The sequence below is a fragment of the Gopherus flavomarginatus genome, chromosome 3 (assembly GCF_025201925.1).
Source record: "Gopherus flavomarginatus isolate rGopFla2 chromosome 3, rGopFla2.mat.asm, whole genome shotgun sequence".
NCBI classification, from domain to species: domain Eukaryota; kingdom Metazoa; phylum Chordata; order Testudines; family Testudinidae; genus Gopherus; species Gopherus flavomarginatus.
The window spans coordinates 176955615-176963188 of NC_066619.1; the positions used below are offsets into that span (position 1 = coordinate 176955615).

General features: G+C 42.5%; 1 long non-coding RNA gene across 1 annotated transcript; it reads left to right on the plus strand.

The window, feature by feature from the left end:
* The first annotated feature begins 728 nt into the window (after window positions 1-728).
* LOC127046869 (uncharacterized) lies at window positions 729-7265 on the plus strand. Its single transcript, XR_007773234.1, has 4 exons — window positions 729-882; window positions 2646-2794; window positions 3412-3458; window positions 6507-7265. It is a non-coding gene; the product is annotated as an uncharacterized LOC127046869 (long non-coding RNA).
* Window positions 7266-7574: the final 309 nt, after the last annotated feature.

The following is a 7574-nucleotide window of genomic DNA, read 5'->3' on the forward strand; positions in this document are numbered from 1 at the left end:
TACACAAATTGGCGAAACATTTCAGTGTTACTAAGTCTGCATTTGTTGCTGAAAAAAAGTTTTGGATGAAAAATGTCACTCAACTCTAATAACTGAGTGCTTGTGCAAACATCCTACATTTCCTCCACAGCATGAGAAAACCATGAGGCCAGATGATCACCTTCGATTTATAAGCACTCACACTTCCCTTAACATTTGTACTGTTGGCCACAACAATATGAAATGAAATATAGTTTAAAATAATGTCTGTGCTGAGTATCTGGCTATTGCCATTACTGCATCACTTGTTATCTTTATTTATCATGTGGTAGAATCAAAGGCTGCAATCTGGATCAGGGGCCCACTGTACTGAGCACAGTTCAAACATACAAGAAGTCATGGCCCCTGCCTCAGACAGCTTCTAGTCTAATTTAAAACTCATTGTGGCTAGAAATGAGTGAATTCTAGGCAACTTCTGTAATTAAGGTGAAACAAAAAGTTGTGATGAAAAGACACTGGTCTTTATTGCCTGGTGCCAGTTCCTTGACATGGAGCTCACATGGGTCAGGTTTACCTAAGGTTAATACCTAGTACTAACTGACTCCAGTGGCTACTGTTCCATCTCCTCTTTATAAAAAAATCAAATGAAAATAAAACACAATTGCAGCCAAACCCAACCAGCACAGACTAACCTGTCAGTAAATACTGCCTCTTTAACTCAATGGCTTTTTCATCACACAGCTACTTGTCCTTAAAAAGGTTCCTTCTGCAGAGTGACCAAGATGAATCTTCCCCTGATACCTGTGACCAGATGGGACATTGTGTTAGTGCTGTCAGCACAGGAGCACTGTCAGAAGCATTTTGTAAGCCCACAAGAAACAGAGCTACTGTCTCCCTGAAGAAGTGAGTTTTTTTACCCACAAAAGCTTATGCCCAAATAAATCTGTTAGTCTTTAAGGTGTCACCAGACTCCTTGTTGTTTTCATTTTGTTTAGACATGTTGCACAGCTTCTATAGGCATGACCCCAGAATGGGTATGACATATGACCTGCTTGTGGATGACATGCTGTTACCTGAGCAGTTTTCCAGCCATTTTATGTTTGTAATCTCTCCCATACAATGGGGATAACCATGGGGCATTCTTGTTGTAGTATTCCTTCTGTCCTAGTTTCCTGGTGTATTACTGTTTTGTAACTACAGAAGTAGGTCCCAGGGATTGTGTCCTCCTGTCATACGCTTGGGAACTCATGCTCCCACAGGAATGCATTGTGATTCTCCGGTGGCCTTGGGCCTGCCACAGGTAGCAGTATGGAAGATTTAATTCTCTTTGATTTCTTAGCAGACCTGCCAGATGTCACACATCTCATATAGCAAGTGTGAAAAATTGGGACACTTTTTTCAGAGGGTATGTATAGTTGCCTATATAAGACAAGATCCTTAATATCAAGGCATCTGGTCACCCTAATCTCATGTGACACTCATAACTTCAGAGGCTCCACACCTTCCTCACATCTGCCTGCTGCACGGCTGGATTCTCATGCAGTGACTCCTCCCAGCCACTAGGGGCCAAGGTGCTTTCTGCCTCAACTCTCCCTAGTCACCATGGAGCAGCAGCTGGGAAGAGCAGGGAGGTAACAACAGGATAAATGGTGGGGAGGGACCTGCCCTCCCAGTCCAGGCCCTGCCACCCACCCAATCGACAGAAGAATTGTGTGTGTGTGTGTGTGTATATATATTTCAACCAGCACTAATAATAGGAGAAATATGACTGCATAAATTGTCAATGAGAACTGGGTTTTGGCAAATTAAAATATACTCTTGCAGCACTAGAAATAATGAACCATAAACAAAAGGTTTTAATTGTTTCAGAGACTTTATTAGCGTAATACAGTTTTTATTACAACCAAAAAGAAATATAGAAGAGACTAATTATAGAAACAGAAATAATTATGTGCATAATGCTTTCAGTCTTAAGGAGTTGTTAGTAACATGGTAAGATTTTTTTTTTTTTAAGTACGTAACTTTTATGTTGACAATGACCTCTTAAAATACATTTTGTTGCCCATTTCCTTTACAAACAGCAATGTAAAAGTTAGAAAACTGATAGGCAGAATATATTAAATGATAAACACACTATTTCCTTTGGCCTGCTATAAGGATTGTGACACTTCTACACTGGTATCTTAATGTTATATTTATGAATCTTTCTTCCTTTACAGCACTGTCTCCAATGCTTGGAAAATTGGGAAAGGTGGCTGAGCTAAAAGAGAAACCAAAACTGTAGAAAAGGAGAAAGAGACAAAAAAAGAAGGAAACTGGAAATAAGGAGTGACAGTGAAAGAAGAGATCAAACTAAAAGGACTTAGTCTAGTTTTGTGATTTGGACATTAATGATGTCTCCCAATCAGCAGCAGCTATTTCTTGCTGTTCTTCTAGTCTTCAGTGGCCATGTCATGGGTAACAACCTGACGACTGGTAACCTTTCACAAGTTACATGTTCAATTTCAGGCCATGATCCTGCTGTCATAGGCACAGCCTGGGACTTCCCTATTTCACTAAAGGAGTTAGACATTCACATGCATTGATTTTCAATAGGAGTTGTGTGCCTACCTCTCTCTGACCCCTTTTAAAATGTTTCTTTAACTCCCTATTTGTCCTCTAAACAGTTCCTTCTCAGAGGCCCGTTCAATGGCTGAGATGAATCCTGGAGCCTGTGACCAAGTGGGCGTGTGTTAATGTTGTCTGCACAGGAGCACTGTCAGGAGCATCTTGGAAGCCCGCAAGAAACAGAGGAATTGTCTCCTTTCACTAAATGGTGGGTAAGATGGGACCTAACTGTGTTCTATTTGAAGGAATATAAGTACCAAGAAGGTAGTGGGATGGCTTAAGAGGGCAGAGGGGACATAACTAGGAGTATAATTTAATTAATTTAAGAAAGGAAGCATATAAGACGAGTGTCAGGACAAATCTTCCTAGCAGTGAAGCTGAACAATAGAATATTCTCCCAAAGGAAGCCTCATTGCTTGAGTCACTTAAAAGTTTCTCCAGCCATTGCACCAGACACACACTGTCCTTTGCATAGAGTATAGATGTTATAATAGATCTTTTGCATCTCTAACTTAGGCTATAAAATCAGTAATGGCCAATCTTCTTGAATGATATATAGAAATAATTATTCTTTGTGAGGAGCTTTTCTTAGCACTCGGCTAGTTTGAATGGACACCTCATCCTCTCTCTCCCCCACCCCCACATAACTGGCTCCATGCCTTTGGGACAGGAGAGAGTCTTCCACAGAGAGGAGTACTATACTAATGTAGGGCTTCCCTGTTTGGACAGGAACTGAGTCTACTGCAGAAGCAGCACCAGCTCCACATGTGGAGGGAGGAGGTGGCAGCCCCTTATGTTACTTTGCAGTATTCCTTTCTCCTCCAGACCTTTGAAACATCAAATGTCTTCATCATCATGACACCTACAAGGAGGTGAGCATGTCTTACACCTCAGATATTTTTGGTGGGGACATTTGGAGGGATTCTCATGAGTTATGTCTGTTCAGGATGAGAGAGGCATTTGTTCTCCCTGCTGGTAAAACGTGAAGATCTTTGTCCATACGCTACTGTGCTGGACCGGAATCCCAACCTTCAGGGGGGCACCATTTCCAAGGATGACAGTAATGATCAGTTAATTTTAGCCCATCTTGTAGTTTTGGTACCTAAACCATGTCTCTCAGGATGCCACCTACAGTTTCCTAGGCCACTTATTTTTAGTTCCCTGTCTCCTCATCCTTGCCCTACCTGCATTGCTAAGCACAGCTTTGGCACCTCCCCATGTGACAGAGTACTAGGATCGTAGAGTTGACCCAGCACTCTGGTCACTAAGATACAAGTTATTCCCATCTCCCACACAGTATATTTAATTGTAGGGGATGGGAACTCAATAGCTTAATTAGGCAGGGGATTAGTGAGCAAATGAGAACAATCAATCTATCAACTGCAAACAGTTAAAGGACAGGAAAGACATGCAAGGGAGAAAGCTGGCAGTGGCCAGGGGAGACAGGATTTCAAGATGAGGGTAGCTTTCCCTCTCCTTCTCTGGAAAGTGGGCTAAGGGGGAGTTTACTTCCATATACATGTTGCTGCACAAGGCTGAACTGGTGGAGGGGACTCAATAAATAACAATAATAAATAGTGGTGCTTGCAAATGCACAAGTGTCCAGGTTGTTGGAGGTGATCCAAAGAGTGGAAAAGCCAGTCCATCACACCCAAATATCAAACCTTTATGCTTTAATTTCTAATTCCCTTTCCATTTACCTAGCTCCTTGTCCCTCAAGTTCTAGCTCTCCCGGCTGCTGTATTGCTGGAATGTCTTTTTTTCCTGTGGCTTCTTCACCGGTAGACCGCAGTCAGCTGGTGGTTGGATACAGGCAGCAGACACTGATTGTAGCTGAATATGATGGGGAAATAAAAATTTCTAAAGACAAAACAAATTTGTCCATAGATGAGCTGAAGAAAGAAAATGTGTCCCTGGTTCTCTCCAGTGTCACCAAGCTGATAGTGGTGATTATACATGTAATATCTTCTGTCCATCAGAAGGAGCGAGTGTGAGCATCACCCTCAAAGTTAATAGTGAGGAAAGATTAACATCATAAATGTAAATGGCTTTGTTGCTTCTCACATTTCTCCTTTCCTCATGTACTTTTATAACCTCTTCCTATCCGCTCTGCAACTTTCTATATATCAGCATTACCAGCTTAGGAATTAAATTCACGTATATGAGGGCTGTCAGGCTACCTAACGTGGTTGTGAAAGGTTCAGTCACAGAGACCCCCTTGGGACTGTCACCTGATGTCCTGAGACTACCTCTGAGCCTCTTTTCCCTGCCAGCTTGGGATTTCAGAACCCTGCCTTGTTGAGCCAGACACACCAGCCTACTGCAAACCCAGGTCTGAACCATATCCCCCAAAGCTGCAGACTTAATTGAAAACAGCTTAAGAAGTGCTCTTACTTCCAGCACCCAGACACCCAACTATCAATGGGATCCAAACCCCAAATAAATCCATTTTACTCTGTATAAAGATTAAACAGGGTAAACTCATAAATTGTCCGCTCTCTATAACACTGATAGAGAGAGATTCATAGACTCTAGGACTGGAAGGGACCTTGAGAGGTCACCGAGTCCAGATGCCCAGCTGTTTGCTCCCCCAGGAATTAATTACTTACACTGGGTTAATTAATAAGCAAAAGTGATTTTATTAAATATAAAAAGTAGGATTTAAGTGGTTCCAAGTAATAACAGACAGAAAAAAGTAAGTTACCAAGCAAAATAAAGCAAAAGATACATGTCTAAGCCTAATACATTTAAGAAACTGAATACAGGTAAATCTCACCCTCAATGATGTTCCAATAAGCTTCTTTCACAGACTAGAACCCCTTTCTAGTCTGGGCCCAATCCTTTCCCCTGGTACAGTCCTTGTTCCAGCTCGGGTGGTAGTTAGGGGATTTCTCATGATTGCAGCCTCCTTTGTTCTGTTCCACCCCCTTATATAGCTTTGGCACAAGGCAGAAATCTTTTGTCTCTCCCCATTCCTCCTTCTAAATGGAAAAGCACCAGGTTTAAGATGGATTCCAGTACCAGGTGACATGGTCACGTGTCCTGTGAGACCCCAAGCCTTCATTCTTCCTGGCCTGACTCACAGGAAGGCTTCCAAGTAAACAGAGCCATTTACAACCAATTGTCCTAGATGATGGGAGCCATCAAGATTCCAAACCACCATTAATGGCCCACACTTTGCATAATTACAATAGGACCTCAGAGTAATATTTCATATATCTAGTTTCAGATACAAGAATGATACATTTATACAAATAGGATGACCACACGCAGTAGATTATAAGCTTCGTAATGATACCTGACAAGAGACCTTTTGCATGAAGCATATTCCAGTTACATTATAGTCACACTCATTAGCATATTTTCATAGAATCATATGGAGTGCAATGTCACAGTGGTACCGTGATTCCTATTTCAGAATCAGGGTGTGCGTATCCAATGTAGGGTTCAGCCCTTCTGAGCCCATGGCTCATATTTAATTTCCGTAGCATAGACAGTCTTGGCATTTGGGAGCAGGATGAAGAAGCAATTTTTCATTTCTCCCTCACCAAACACATAAGACTTTGGTCCATCATAACAGGATTTGGGGGAGGATTAGTGAAATAAACTTTGGGTGTAGCATCCAAAAAAATCAAGTGACTCACTTTACATTGATAGTAAAGTGTGTTTGCGTTAAGCTCTTGGCTTCCCCTTGATGAGGCTCTTATGTCCTACTGGAGATCTTGAATTTGACTCCTCTGTGGGGGACTTGAATGCCCTGCAGGACTCTCCTAAATTCCTTGGGCTTGGCTTCTTGAGTGGGTGATGGGAAAAGTAGCAATATTTTCCCAGGCCCACTCCTCATGGTGCCAGAAGAAGCTGTCCTTCTCAGTAGATTGGACAGATCTTTAACACATAATTCTCCCTCCCCTTTTTTCCAGGCATTGATGAAACATGAGCTGGTTACTGCCATCAACCTTGTCACTGAGCATCAAGTCAGTGTGCACTGAGATGAAGGAACAGTCCACACTTCTGAGTTATTGTTTCACATTCTGCCAATGCAGACAGATATCACTTTATCAGTTATACTTGGTTCCTATTTTTGAGGCTCTCTCAGCAGCTATAAGCTAGAGACTTCATTCTTTTAAAATGAAAGCTTAGATTCTGAAGAATAAAGTGGCAGCATGAAAGAGGTGTTCATGCTGTATCTGTGTGTACCAACTGACTCTGAGCCCTGGCTGGCTCCCACTCCTTTTGTAACAGGGTAGTCTGCCCTTTTAAGAACCAAGAGGCCAGCCAGCCCTATTAAGGAGAAGATCCCAACAAGCAAGTGCTGGGCATCATCATATCCAGCTGGATGGTATCCAGTGATTAGGTCATATGATTGCCAGCTAGGGGATATAAATGAGGGCCCCAGAGCCACCAGGGAGCCTGAGACCAGGAGAGGGCTAGGAGAATGCTCCCCTGTGACAGCAGCAGACGATTTCTAGAGGGTGAGTAGATTCCGTAGAACCTCATGGATTGGAGAAGGTCCTAGTCATTAAGCTGCCAGAAGGCCCCTCAATCTTAATGGGAACAGGCCTGTTACTTGCTGCTATGTGTGTGTGTGAGAGAGAGAGAGAATAATCAAGGCTTTGCAGTAAGGGCTACAAACTGAACTGAACATGGTTGTCTGTCCCAGGCTGGTGATTGTGTCCACCAGCCTACACCTGTGCTCAAACAATTAAACTATCCCCCCTCTCCTGTAAAGGAACAACGGGTAATGTCTATCTGCATGTATTCCATCAGGTGGCAGTGACACAAAATATTACATACCATAGTTAAACAAATCAATTAGTCATCGGCAAGAGCATCCTTTAGGCTGCCTGGGGTCCTTGGCACTCTCTCAAGAAGGAGGGAAGGGCTAAGATTGCAGCTATTCCAGTGTCTTCTCTGCCAGCAGAGGTAAATGCTAATCAAGAAGGGATATTGGTATGAACTGTAAAGCAGATTTGTGCTGTTCATTTTCT